The sequence below is a fragment of the Ursus americanus genome, chromosome 3 (assembly GCF_024610735.1).
Source record: "Ursus americanus isolate L20-20 chromosome 3, mUrsAme1.1.p, whole genome shotgun sequence".
NCBI lineage: Eukaryota > Metazoa > Chordata > Mammalia > Carnivora > Ursidae > Ursus > Ursus americanus.
In genome coordinates, this window is record NC_142129.1 from 21,279,839 (window position 1) to 21,294,548 (window position 14,710).

General features: G+C 47.8%; 1 protein-coding gene and 1 long non-coding RNA gene across 24 annotated transcripts in view; one reads left to right on the top strand and one right to left on the bottom strand.

The window, feature by feature from the left end:
* MKLN1 (muskelin 1) overlaps window positions 1–4,420 on the bottom strand; it is a 331,746-nt gene extending 327,326 nt beyond the window's left edge. Inside the window, exon 1 of the mRNA XM_087860825.1 lies at window positions 4,282–4,420. The gene's annotated coding sequence lies outside the window, so the exon portion shown is untranslated. The remainder of the gene's footprint in view (window positions 1–4,281) is intronic.
* A 47-nt stretch (window positions 4,421–4,467) lies between these two features.
* The window catches only part of LOC123788947 (uncharacterized), a 208,557-nt gene continuing 198,314 nt past the window's right edge, over window positions 4,468–14,710 (top strand). For 11 of the 23 annotated variants that reach the window (XR_015723859.1, XR_015723852.1, XR_015723845.1 and 8 more), the window contains exons 1-5: window positions 4,569–4,812; window positions 5,664–6,743; window positions 7,820–7,892; window positions 10,540–10,670; window positions 12,725–12,903. This is a non-coding gene — a long non-coding RNA (uncharacterized LOC123788947). The other 12 variants (XR_015723847.1, XR_015723848.1, XR_015723850.1 and 9 more) reach the window with 8 other exon arrangements.

Here is a 14,710-nt window from a genome sequence, read left to right on the forward strand (position 1 = left end):
ACCTTTATTTTCCTTCCCTGCTTGCCCTGTCATCCTTCTTACCCAAAACAACTACTTCTATCTACTTCCTCTACTCCCATCCACTCGTTAATCCAATGTAATCTGCTCCTATGCCCATTATCCCAATAAACTCCTTCTTGCCAATCTGCTCCTATGCCCATTATCCCAATAAACTCCTTCTTGCCAAATCCAAGTCCTCATTTTTCTTGACCTTTCTCTAGCATTTAATACTGTTGACATTTCCTCCCTTGGCTCCTCTAAAACTACTTGTCTCTGGTCCTCCTCACCTCTATGAATATTCTTCCCCTGTAGTGTTGTGTCCTCTTTTTCTTTGCCTCACCTTTTAAATGCTGGCATTTACATACGTTCCAGAGCGGGTCCTCTTCTCCTTTTACTCTATATCTTTTCTCTTGGGGATTCCATCTACTTCCATGAGCTATCACCTATTCTGATGTCCTCAGCGTAGATCTCTGTCTTGAGTTCTAGACTGTCCTGTTCAATTACGTGTAGACAGCTTCACTTTGATATCTTCATGGACATTTCAAACTCAACACTTTTAAAATCAAACTACTTACCTTCCCTCCTCAACCTACTATTCTTCTTGAAGTCCCCATTTTAGCAAATGGTTCCACGATCCTCCCATTCCATAAGTCTCTTATTCCTTAATCTTGCAGATGTGATCAATAATAAAATTCAGTTGAGTCTGTCTTTAATATTTCCTGAATCTTTCCCTTTTCTCCATTTTTATTCTTGCTGTCTATATTCATATGTCCATCATTTTTTTCCTGTAATACTAACACAACCTCCTAACTAGTCTCTCTGCTCACAGTGTTAATCACACTAATAAATTCTCCAAACTAGAGTGAACTTCTTTCTAAAATGGATATTTGATCACTTCACTATGCTCCTTAAAATTTATCAGTGACTCTCCATTGGCCTTAGGATACGTTGAAACCTCTTAGGAAGGCATGCAAGACCTTTCCCAATACAAGAACTTGTTGATCTTTCTGGTATGTCCTTTAGAACTTCTGCCACATATTCAAACAATGCATTTACTGAGAATCTACCACTTGCTGGGCACTGTCTATCACCTTCAACTCTCTGGGCACAACTTTTACCAGGACTTTACACATACTACTTTCTTTGCCTAGAATACATTTCTCTTTAACTTGCCCACTTGTCTGGATTACTTCTACTTATCCTTCCAGACTCATTTCCAAACTCATCTTCTCTAGTAAGGGACCCTAACTAAACTCAGTCAGGGTTAGGTACCCCTCTAATAAGCTCCCTGTTCATATCATCTCACTGTTGTGTGATCAACCATGTACTCATCTGTCCCCTTGCTATCCTATAAAGTCCTTTAGAGCAGCCTGTCCTATTCATTTTTGTATTCCCAGTGCCCAGCAGAGTGCCTGGCACATAGCAGGCACTCAGTAACAAATAAATGAAGTGGCAGAGTTGGGTTTCACAGTTAGCTCTTTTCTCTGTGGCACAAATCTCACATTTCCTCATGCTACTTCTTAACATCTTCAACCTGTAAAATTTGGAAATCTGTGCTAGATGTATTTTTGCCTATCACTAATTAAAATATAGACAAATAGATTATTAGCTCCCTGAGGATTCTGTTGACTATCTTTTTCTTGTAGAGCTCTTCCTCATCACTCCCCGGTTTTGTTCATCAAAGTACTTGGGTTAACTAAATCTAAAATGACCGAAAGATCTTTCCATATACTTTTATATCCTTTCTACCTCTTATCCTGTTGCTTTTACAACACCACCAAGGAAGCAGAGAGTAAGTACATTGGGAAGAAAGTTGATTTTATTTTGATTGTCTGGCAACTGGCACTAAAAAATAATGTATCAACAGCAAATCACTTCCCATTATCATTTCCTCCAAGGTCTCTATGGATAAGCGTTCAAGTTTCAGTGTTAAAATTTAACATTGCAAATCCAGCTAAAATTGACATTTTTATGTAGTGACTTCAATGTAATCACAGAACTTTATAGTGGAAGGAACCTCAGAGATCTTCACTCCAGCACTTTCATTAAGCTTCTCTGAGGAAACTGGCGAGGAGACCTATAATGCTTGCCCAAGGTCATCCAGTCTAGAGGACAAGTAGGAGCAAATTTCCTGTCTTTTAGTCGACTGATCTTTCCTCCATGCACCCTTTTATTTTCTATCTAAACAAATTATCTACATCAGAACCCACCTAACAGTTTATATAGAGCTTATTTTTATGATATTGTCTTTGTAGTGTTCTTTTTTTTTTTTAAAAGGATTATTTGTTTATTTGACAGAGAGAGACAGCCAGAGAGAGAAGGAACACAAGCAGGGGGAGTGGGAGAGGAAGAAGCAGGTTCCCAGTGGAGCAGGGAGCCTGATGTGGGGCTCGATCCCAGGACCCTGGGATCACACCCTGAGCTGAAGGCAGACGCTTAACGACTGAGCCACCCAGGTGCCCCTCTTTGTGGTATTCTTGTCATAAAAAGGAAGGACCTTAAAAATGACAGCAAGGCTGTCTTGTCCAGGTGAAATTGGTAAAGAGACAATTAGTACACAGAGCAATACGTTCCTATTTGTAGGGTAGCCCTGTAATGACGCTCTGTTCTCTGAGCACCCCAATGCTAACCCAAGCTTACTTCTGCTCCCGGGGCCTGGATTCCATTCAATGCCATGCCTTATTTAGTCTAAATGATTTCCCCAGCTTCAATGTGTATTTTTTGAGCTTCATTTTAGAAATATCATACTTAAATCTACTCTCTGCTTGAGTTTGTTTTCGTTCTAACGCTGAGGAATGAGGATTCTGGGTAAAAGAAATAAAGAGGATGGATTTTCTAGGCTTTACATTTCAAGAATGGCTTTCTCAAATGGCAACTGGCAATCTAATTTATTCCTCAAATGATGACGTTTTCCATGGGAATCAGAATTTAATTGGGATAATTTGTTTTCACGGAAAGCACAGATTTCTTTCCAAGAGGATCAGTTTGACAATGTTTTACCAGCTAGCGCACGGAGACCAAATATAAAACAGTTCTGAGAAACAGGAAGTGAACCTGACTGGTCTAGTCTGCGTGTCCCTGGCAGTGACGCAAATACAGAAATCAAATTAGGAAAACAAGATATGTGGGTGTGAGGCAATCGATAACAATCCAGGATGCTACAAAGCAAGGAAGAACGCCTTTAACCAAGTGCCACTCATTTTAATAACACCCTGAGAAGTTTGATTTCCACTGAACATGCTAGTGGTTAGGGAGCAGGATGAGCTTGAGTTCCCTAGCAACAGCATGTGCTTTTGAGACCGTCATTAGCCTTTCAGTTAATCCCGCCAACCCCTTACTTCTAAATGTATGACTGACATTAAAAAAAGAAGAAGAAGAAAGAAACGATATTTCAGAAAGTGCTTTGAAATTTCCAGGAGCAAAATGGGAAGGAATTAAAAAAAAAAAAGTTGTCCTGAGAATTGTTCTCAGGTCAAAGAAGTCATGTTCGTCTGTGTCCAACCAGTCCCCACATTCACTGCTCTCGGTTCTCTGTTTCTGAATCCCCCGTGGGTAAAGGGCAATGGAGGGGAAATGGTTGAGAGTTTAAGGCAGTCCCCTCCTGCAACGTCCATCACAGTCTGAAAGTGGGGCGAATAGTGGCGTGGGCAGTTTGTGTGGGGCAGAGGCTGGGGGGTGGGGGAGTAGGGTGGGAAGGAATGTAACACACAGGTATCTTTCCCCTTTATGCAGAATAAATTATCCTGGTTGAAGGAGATTGAGGAAGGAGGGTGGTGAGGGGGAATGAAGCTATTTTTCCTATTGATTGTTTAATTGCACCAGAGGCTGTTTGTCCGAGGCCACTGGCCAAGAGCGTTATTTCCGTGGCTAAAGTGAGGTTGGGCAGGTTTCCATCCCCTTCCTTAGTTTTAAACAAGACAACCCATAAAGCGCAGCCGGGCTATAGGAATATGGTGTATGCTGACTTTTGCTACTCAACTGTACCCTAAAGCGCCAAGCCTGATGGGACGATGGTTCTCAAACCCTGAATCATTGCTCTAGCTCTGTCCTGGGTTCGGGATGCACAACTCTTCTTTGTAGCCTGGGTCAGCTGCGGGGCGTTATTAGAATGGTAATTATTGCTGCGTTTGGCTGGTCATCCCTATGATGGCCTGGGTCCCTTTCGACTAGACACTGGGCTCCTTCAGTTTGGCCGGGTGACTCCTAGTTCTCCCCGCCTCCCCACCTAACCCCCCCTGCGCGCTCCCTTCCCAAGGCGACCACCTGCGCCGCCCCACTTACCATCTGCCCCGCGGGGAGGGCCCCTCGGGGTAGCGGTGCCCTCCCTGCTCCCGGGCGGCTCTGGGGGAGCTCGGTGTTTGCCTCCAGCCCTTCGCTACCGGAGAGATCAGGTTCCTCCCCTCCTCCCCCTCCAGCTCCGGCCGGCGCCGCCGCCGCCTCCTTCTTGCATGACACAGCAGAACCGCAGCTGCTGCAGCGAGTCCCAACCATCCGCCCAGGAAGCGCCGCAACCGGGACTCGGGAGGGGCGGAGGGGGGCGAGGCAGGGGCCACCGCCGAGGGGGATTCTTGCCCCCACTTTGCACCGCACACTTGTTTCCCAGCCCAGGGGCACGGGAACAAAATCGGGCTAAAGCCGACCAGGCCGAGCCGTTGAGGAATGCTGGGGTTTGGCGTCTGAAGGGATGGGACCCGAGAGAAGGGTGCGAAGGAGACCCCAGTAGGGGCAGGACATTGCAGGTAAAGAAGGGAAAGAAGAGGCCGAGAAGTCAAGGGCCAGGCTGTGAAGGAGAATAAAGGAGGTCAAAGAGAGGTAAGGAGGGAGAGTTGCTGAGAAGGGAGATGGAGCTGGGAAGGGGGGTGGGGGGAGCTGCAGGGCAAGGAGGACTGGGAGGGAGTACTGGGGGAGGCCCAGGCAGCATGGGGGCGGCCCAGGCAGCATGGGGGCTGAATTGGGAGGCAAGGGCACAAAAAGGGAAAAGGATGGAAGAATGAGGCGTTAGATAGGAAGGTAAAAATTGGGGGCATTAGAAGGGATGTAGTGGAGATCATTCATCATGGCTGATGAGATAAACTGATGAGGTGGAAAGAGAGAGAGTCGAGGCAAAGCCAAAGGAAAGGATGAGCTTCCATCCCACCCTTCAGTTTCCTGAGAAGTTTTTCATAATTCCGCCAGTACACACAGGGAGTTTTCCTTATAAATGGAAAAGCATGAAGTAAAGCATAGAAATAGCTGCTTAGCTTAGCTTTACAGCTTAAAATCTCCATGGTCCACAAAAACCTTAAGGCAGAGATTTGGGATTTAAGACATAAGCACTTACAGGGGTTGTGATTCAGTAATACGGAGGGCACTCAAAACTGATGTTACAGTTTCCACACAACACTGGACTTGAATAAGTCTTTCAGAGTGCTGAAACTATCCTAAAAATGCACCTGCTCTTTCTTTCTCTCTATACTCACACATACACACATACATATATATAATTTCTAGTGTCTAGCATGTACAGTATGATTAAGGGAAACATGTGTTTTTGTGATTATTTTATTTCCCACCAAAACACGCTACCCATTTTACAGCAAACCAGCTGCTTCTCACCATTTGAAAGAATGTGGTCAGAAAAGTAATGCAAAAACTGCCACTTTGGTTTTGTCTGTACCTTCCAGGTCATATCTTCGTACCTCACTTCCTGACACAAACAAGTTTTTACTGTTGTCAGCAACAAAGCCCTAATATAGCTGCGGAAGAGAAAAACTGCATTGCATTTAGCCTCCTGCAAGCATCATCAACAGTTACCGGAGGAATGTAATTCCAGAAAGCTTTAAAGCTGGTGGTGATGGTAATTATGTATCAAATGCCTGATTCTATTTCTGTTATTATTGTTTTGTCATTTCTGTTCTACCCGAGAGCTGGCTGAACTCGCAGAGAGAAATCCGGTTTTTCTTTTTGACTTTGTAAAAATTAATCAGCCCCGGTAGAAAAGTCATCGCTCTTGGGGAAAATAAAGTAGGAGCCACGAAATGTCATTTTAGCAGAGCGTGGGTTTTGCGACTGTAGGAAAGGATTTAAGGACGCGCCTTCTGTTCGCTTTCCTATGTAACGAGCAAAGGCTACACGCACGCACAGACGCCACAGCTCCCGGATGCTGTGGCTCCCTTATCTGGGCTTCTGCAGCTCCAGAAGCCCCTTCGGGATGCTGCGAGGGGCTCCCGGTGGGTGGTGGTAGGAACGCTGCGGCCGCAGCCGCCACTCCTGCCGCGGCTGCTGTTGTTGCTGCTGCAGTCACGTGGGAGCCCCTTTAAGTTTCCATAGAGAGGCCTCTCCGGTGTCACATGATGGACATGATATAATGAAACAACATTGTGGAGAGGAAAGCATTAGGGGAGCCCACGGCTACAAAAACAAGTGAGTGAGAAGAGGTGGGAGGAAGAGAAACTACGCCACCTCCCCTGCAGCCGAGCCGCACGCAGCGAGAAGTGGGCGACGCCGGGGGGCAGGGAGACGGGGTCCTCAGCCCCGGCCCGGGGCCCCCGCCGCCCACCGCGGAGAGAACAACTTTTAGCCGGCAGCCTCGGCCACCACCGCACCTGTCTCCGGAGCCTCCATCGCTCCTCGTGACGATCAAAGGGAAATTCTAGAAGAATATGCTCTACAGATAGACATGCGCATCATTTTCTTCCTCGCGTCTCGCTCGAGAAGCAGGGAAGAGAAAGGGATTCAAGCGGCAGCGTGCGTTCCGCTCCAAGGTAAGTTCTGGAGGGTGGGGAGAGCCGGCCCAGCAGGACTTCGGGGTGGGAATTTTGTTCTCCGTTGAGCCCTCTCGAGGTGAACGAGGCGTCCCCTCGCTGCTGGCGAGGCGGCTGGGTCGGATGGTCCAGCAGAAACATTTCCACTGTGGACTCTGTTATTTCCTCTTTCGCACGCCCGGCGGTCCCACCCTCGGACTCCCCGGGGCCCCGGGCCTCCCCCCGGAAGGGGCCGCAGGTCACGGCCGGGATGTTCGGAAGCCGGGCGAGGGAAGGTAGGGGTTGTGGCGTTGGCCGGGAATGCCGAGGCGATTTCGCCATGTTTGTGTTGCTAAGAGCACTTTTTCCCCTTTGAGGTGGCTTGATGCCACATGGCTCCTCCGGAGCTGCTGCCGGGTTGAGAGAGAGAGAGAGAGAGAGAGAGAGAGTGTGTGTGTGTGTTTTCAATGTCCGCATTCCAGCTAATGTTGCGCAGATAAAATTCAAACTTGAGGTAAACAGAAGAGGAGGAGGAGGAGGAGGGGGGAGGGAGGGGGGAGGGAGGGGGGAGACTGTTTCCATTTCGAGATCCCACCTCTTCACTCCGCGGAGACCGACATCCCGAATCCGGAGAGCACTCGCCGGTTTCTCCCACCTACCCCACCTTTGCTGTCCACCAGAAATCAGGCGGCGGGGGGAGGGTCCTCCCGGAGGACGCGGCGTCTGGGTTCTGAAAGGGAAAAACACCCCTGGCACTCAGGCCTTTGGCTACCTCCTTCTTTTCGCTGGGAGGGACGGAGGATGCCTCGCATTGCTCTCGGGTTGGGGAACGGGAGAGCGCTCCCGGGAGGGGTGAGGGGGTGCGTGCCCCTCTCACTCCCTTACTTTAGGGGACCGGACTGTCTCGCTCCCACCCCACCCCACCCCACCCCAGGCGCGAGTTCCCGCAGGCGGGGTGGGTGGGTCTTCAGGTTTCCAGAGGGCTGGTTGCGTAGCAGGTGTGTGGTGGGCATTTCTATTTTGTAAGTCTTGCGTTTGGTGGGACGACGTGGATGGACAGAGCTGCGTCTTAATTTTTTTTTTTTTTTGCAAATTAGGGAGAAAAATCAAGACGTAACACCCCACTCCTCCCGTTTTAAACACTGATTCAGCTCGAAGCTAGGCTGAAGGGTGAGTGGGGATGTTTAAGGGTGAGGGTGAGCTTCGTCATGTGGAAAACTAGGCATCTGACAGCTCGTGGCCACCCCCCCCCCCGGCCCCGGGCGGAATGCGGGCTGGGTGGTCCGACAGGGGTGGCGTCCCACGGGGTGAGAACCGGCGCCGGGTCCCGAAGTGCACGAGGGTCCGCAACCCTTGTCGCCGGGGACCGCCTGGCTGGGAGGCGGCGGCCACGTGAGGGTGGTCTGCGGAAGCTTTGGAGCCGAGAGATGGGGGTGAAGTGCGTAGCACAGTCGTGCCGGGCGGACACGAAACACCCGTGTGCGGTGGGCCGCGGAGGAGCGGAGACTCGCGCGGGCCCGACCCCGGAGCCGTGGCGACGGTTTTATTGCGAGCGGCGACCGGAGCCGGGCGCCTTCCCCGCTGGGCCGGCGTCCCGGGTGCGGGTGGGTGCGCACTTCACGGCTCTCTCCCGGGAGACAGTTTCCGGGCGGGGTCCCTGGCCCTGAGCGAGGGCTGTAAACAGGGTGGCGCCCTCTGCCCTCCCGCCCCTGGCCTGCCGGGGCGCGCGGCCGGCGGCGCCCGGAGCGGCGGAGGCGCGGCCGCGGCGCTGGGCAGTGGCGGCGGGGGCGCGCCCGCTCCTCGCCGCCCCCGCGCGCCCGCCCCCCGCCGCCCCGCCGGCCGGCCTCCTCTGTTTTTGTTTTGATGGAGCCCGCGTGCAGCTGGCGCGTGTCGAGTCACGTGCCGTGGGCGGGAGGGGGCTGGGGCGCGGGAGGCGAGGGCGCGGTGACGCACGCGTCCGGAGGGCCTGGCGCTCGCAGGGGCTGCGGGGCGAACGGCGAGGGGGCGTGTGCCCCAGGCAGATCCCGGTGGTGCCCGGTGTCGCGGCCGCGGCTGGTGGAGTTCGTGGGAGTTGGTGCTGGGTGAGCCGTGTTCGGACGTGGGTGTGAATCCCACAGCACTTCGAATTCGTCACATCATCTAGGCGATCCTCGTCCGACCGGGCAGGCCCCCCCCCCCCCCCCCCCCGGCCTGCGCGGATTCAGTCAGAGATCAAGCAAGACCTTAGCGACGTATTTCTGTGGGCACATAGAGATCTGTATGTGGTTCTTAGTCCTGGCTGCAAATTATAAACAACTTGAGAGCCGTAGAAAGAACTCCGTTGCCTGGCCCAGCCCCAGACCGCTTGAACCCAAATCCAGATAGGGCCTGGACATCGAGTATTTAGGGGAAAAAAAAACCCTCCCTGGTATTTTTGACGCACAGTGAGGGGCGAGAACTTACAGAGGTAGGTCAGCTTGATGAAATCGATGGTTGTGAAACCCTTCCTCGTTAGGAGTGAACTAGTAAAAATAAATGTAGTTAACACAAATTGATCTGTCACTAGAAGGGTCACTGTGTGTCGGCATGGTGACTACGCAGTTAGGGATACTTGATGAAATATTGGCACCGCATTTTACAGTTGGGAGATTGAAATTCAGGAAGAAAAGTAAAAGTTGGTCAGTGGCGATCCGTGACTAGTACCCAGGGAGGCTGCCTCCAGACCTCATGCTTCGGACGGTGGCATATGCTGCACTGGAACTATGCCTTTACCTAAGGGTCACCTATTTGTGTGAATAGGAATCCTTCTCTGTTTGCCTACCAGCCTGCGAGTTTACCTGCATGTATTTATGCATGTACTTTTATTTGCAAAGTTCTGCTTGTATTGAAGGGAGGAGAAACACTTGGTGAATTTGCTAAGGCCTGTAGGCTACTAACATTTACACGAAGTTTGTTGTGAGGAGAGGGGGATCCTGGTGCTATGAAGAGAACAGGTTTTTTGTTTTGTTTTTGTTTTTGAGACTTGAGCACAGGGGTAAAATGAAGCATCCAGAAGATGCAGGCATCTTCCAAAGATTTACATGCGCAGCCAGAAGTCCTTCAGGTTCCTACTAATGATTGTTGTCTAGTGTTGTTAGCTGTGTAGCAGACAAGAGGCATATTACCAAGTCTTAGGGATTGGTTTTCACGTTGCTTGCAGTTTGGGTGAGGGAAGCTTACAGACCTACGGAAGTGAGCCTAACACAGACATGAACGTTGTAGGTCTGGCGTGGAAATCATCTCCCTCCTCCTGTCATCCCCATCTTTCTTAACTGTCAGAGCCGCTTTAGCCTTGCCTAACCACTTGTGGTTCCTTTGCACGGCTCTGCCTAGGTGGGTCCTCTGCTTCTTGAGTTCCTGCTTTAGGAAATTTCCCCTGGTTTCCCCTCATAAAACACTTAAATACCCTCCCTGTGTCACCGCTATGTTTTGTACATACTTGCGTCACTGCATTTATTACAACATGTCGTATCGTTCTTATTTACCCGTTGGTTGGACATTCCTATTAAATTCAGCTTGTCAAAGGTGGGAGTGGTGGTGGTTGACCTCTGTATTGCTGGGACCCAGTAGGCACTTACGTTTACTGCATTGGTCTGAATTGAGTTCGTGTTGCATTGTATGTGGTGTTCGCCTGTGTCACCCACCTTCATTCTTCACTGTCTTCACGTCCTCTGCTACTGGCTCTTAGGCTCAGAGCAGGCAGCCTTGAACAGAGAGTACACACTGCTACGGACACGTTGTTTTAAGAGGAATAGGAAGGGAGGGGCAAAATGTAATCAGTTTTTCACTTGTTTCCCAGCTTCATTGTCAGTCGGCCAGTTGGACAACGTGAATTTTCTTGGTTACTCCTGTACACTGGGACGGACGCTCCACACGATCCCTTTCCAGCTTGTTGAGGAAGGAAGAAGTGGCCTTCCATTACAGACGGACGTATGTTACATGCCATTGCAGAGTACGGATGCGTGCTCACTTTGCGTTACACTGTGATTTTCAGATGTAGCGTTACAGGATATTTGTAGAGCAGCGCTGTCCTGTAGAGCTTTCTGAGATGATAGAAAGGATTTATAACAACTTGACATGATAGCCACTAGTCAGTTGGGCAACTTACATGTGGCTAGTGTGACCTAGGAACTGACTTCTTCATTGATTTCGGTGTGAATAGCCACCACTGGCAAGGGGCTACTGTATTGGACAGCACAGTTACGGAGGATTTGCTTGTGGTTAAGTCTAGTACTTGATGGGTAAATGTTTAGGCTAAGGTTATTCTGCCTTTAAAAGAAAAACCTTGATTTATTTTCTAGGGCCTGACACCATGCTTCCTGCTTATGGATCCTAAGGTGTTCACCGAGTGATATTTTGGACCTCTGTGAGGCCTTCATATTATAGAGCTTCTGTCTGTGTGTTCTGTGAACTTTCCATGTAATGCATGAGGTCTCCTTTTTTAAAGAAGCAGAATGGATTGATTATGAATAATTATAATTAGGAATAGCAATAAGTCCAATGGATTTGAGCCCTGAAGCTTAATCAGTATTTATCTAAGATGTACTGTGAAGAGCAGTCTTTGCATTTTTCTTGCTGGCCGTGGTACCCCCAGTGCCTCGTGCAGTGCCTGATAACGTGGGAAGTGCTTATTAATTACTTGCTGAATGAATGAATGTTCAAGGAACTTAACCCCTCTAATTTAGCTTCAGAAGGTATATTGTAGAGCTGGAGAGGGGACCGGGTAGCAGTTAACTACCCTGAATTTACTGTTCTTCCAAGGAATGCCATCTTTCCCCGGGCACTATTGTTAGCTCGGTGACTTTGATTTCTTCCCTGTAAGATATGTAGCAGGACTTCTTACCCTTTATTAATACCAGAAAAATAAAGTCACAAGAAGACTGGGAGCTCAGGTCACACGGAGAGTTGGAGGTGTAGATCAGACTGAAGGAGTTAACTTGTATTGCCTTGCCTCGTGCACTTGTCCAGGATTCTTCTTCAGAGAACGAAAATCACGCACTGAGCTGTGTGAGAAAATTTGGTTTGTACAATGGAAGGTGATTATGTATGTTAATAGAGTCTGAAAAGAATCCTGAAAATATATCTAGTATGGCATGACGTTGAGAAAAGAGCTTCAATGGGAGAAACAGGAGTGGAAGCACTTATTTCTTAAATCTCTAAATCTCAGTCCGTGGTAATCCTAACACCCAAGTTATAAATTTCTGAAAGGGGATACTTAAAAATGTAAATAGAAACAGGTGTTTAGTTGTGCAGATAACCACTACTAGACTTCGAAATATTTATGTAGAGAGGTACCGTATACATCAAACATCTGTATTAAGGCCAGAAATTGTAGATTTCATTTCATGTGGTAGGTGTTATGCGGGTGGGTTGATGTGGAGCCTGATAACGTGGCGGAGTACTTGTAAGAAGGTGGTGAGGCTGCTCTCTGTCTTGCGTCACTCACCTGCCTCCTGGTGTGATGCGTGGCTGGATTGCAGGCCTGTCCTCATGCCTAGGACGCAGGCTAGCTTCCTGTCATTCTAATAGTAGATGTTCAACAAATGGAAACTAATTTTATACTAGCATAAGGAAAACATAATTGAAAATGTTAAACTGTTGTTTTAAAAAAAAATCACGCGATACATTCCAAGATAAAATGTGACGTTTCTTTTTTGGGGAGTGGAGTGGGAAGGGTTACTTTCTCTTTTAGCACTTTCTGGCCTCTTAATCCTTTATGATTGCCCGTCACATGCTTTTGGTGTGAACATCTTTGATGGTAGTGGTGGTAGGAGGAAGCCTCAAAACTATTAGCCACATGTCCCATGAATTCCTGCTGTTGACCCTCAAAACCAAACCAAAACATGACCACGACCAGACAAAACCCGCCTCTGCTATTGGCAACAAAAGTTAACTCAAGCTACTGATTAAATAAAAAAGTGTGTGAGATTTGTGTTTTGCAGACGTCAGTAATGTGAAGGTTTTTCTGTTTTGTTTTTTTTTAGGTATTAAATATAAATTACACAAGACGAAAGGATTTGTATGTGTCTGTATAGCAATAATATAAGAATTCATATTGCAGAAGATCAAGATGTATTTGGCTAGAAGATCGTATGGGACCACTTGGATTCAGATGTATAATTAAAGAATCATTTTAGGTGTATCGAGAACTGTCTCTAGTGATGTAAGTTACTGGCTTTGTTTCTTTCTCCTTAGTGGAGTAGGTGAATCAGATCAGTGGTCCCCAAACTTGAGTACACGTTAGGATCACCGAGGGCTTGTTAAACCCACATTGCTGGACCCCCACCCCAGAATTTCTGACTCAGTGGGTCTAGGGTGGGCCTGATGATCTGCATTTTTTGCAAGTTTCCAGGAGATGCGGAAGCTGGTCAGAGGACCGTATTTTGAGAACCACTGGATGAGATAATTTCTTCTAAAGTTTTATAAAGTTTTTGTGCCCGTTTTCCCCCATTTGCAGTGACAGCACCTACTCTTGGATTTCTACCGCTTGGTGTCATTTAAAGATTGCTGTATGGCAAACTGAGTGGCAAAAGTTTGAAATGAATTGAGTTAATGTATTTTGAGAGTTTCTTGAGAATTACAGATACTTTGCAAAACCTTGGGTCTGTTAAAACCCAGAATTGGGTATACCTACCCAACAGTCAAGGTCTCTAGTTACAATTTATTGAAATATTCCTCATGTTATTAAAGGACAGAACTATTCACTGTTTCTTAAACCCGAATGTTCTATCAGATCTAACCAAGTGCCTTGTTAATAGGCAGCTCCAGGATATGATATAGTGTATTACATAGTTGGGAGCTCATTAAATAAAATGGTGTTTATGAGACGTAGTTCCTTTCCTAGTTACAACTCTGTGGGTTTGGGTTCTTAGTAGACCGATAGCGTGAACCCGGGTGCCCTCTGAAGGGAACTGCTTTGTGGAAGAGGCACGGTTGCAGGAAGGAGATGCCCATCAGGGGGAGGAAGAGTAAGTTGTATCGGCTTGGCCATTCCCCGTTTTGAGGACTTTGGGGAAGAGTGGAGGCTTTGCGGTTTGTAAATGAAGGGCCTTTGGGGCTGGAATCTGGCAGGAAAGCTGTGGAGATAGTAGGAGATGTCCTAAAGCAGCCCTTGAAGAGCAAGCACACTGTTCTTAGCCAGAGTGTGTGTGTGTTTTGGTGGTGGTGGGGGAGTGGTTGATGGAGGTTCTAAGGCAGTCTGACAGGTGGTGCTCTGGAAGCACAGATGAAACTAGACTCCCAGGTGACAAGAGTCAGATGGACTCAAGGTCTGAGGTGAGTGGAAGTGAGGTTTGACAATACATTGTAACCTGAGTGCATTTATTGGTGAACAAGGAAGAGCAAGATTTTTTTGGGGAAAAAAGTCTTAATCTGAGGGCAAGAAGACATCAGAAAGAAGAACAGGGGAGGGGTAGTGAGTGGGAAGGTAAACATGAAAAGTTTTAAGTTTTTAAACTGTTCTAAAACTTTTTGTGTGCGTGTCAACCGGTTAATAGCACAGGCTTCTTTGCTAGAGAATAAATTAACGAGTTTTCTTTTTCATTTCCGGTGAATACATCAAAATATCACCAGATGCTATTATTTGACTCACATCGCATGCCTTTCCAAAGTTACGCCCAGGATCCATGCAGTGCTTACTTTTTTAGATTGCTTTATGATCGCTAACTTGCTTAAATCAAATTCCTGGAAGGCGCACACAGTGTTTATTACTGGATGTGTTTTATGGATTAGGAAACAAATCATTTGTGTAGCACAGGCCACAAATCTGGGCTGAGGCCGTGAGATCTCACTGCTTTCCACGTCTACTAGTTTTAATTTTTATCTGGGAATTCTCTGCTTTCTAACTGGTTTTATAAAATGATTGAACCTTAAAGTTGAGTCAGCATCCGTATAATTGATTTTAGACTATATTTCATGGCAAGGGCCTTAGATTTTGAGCTACTGTTTATTTCTTTGAAAGGGACTACATG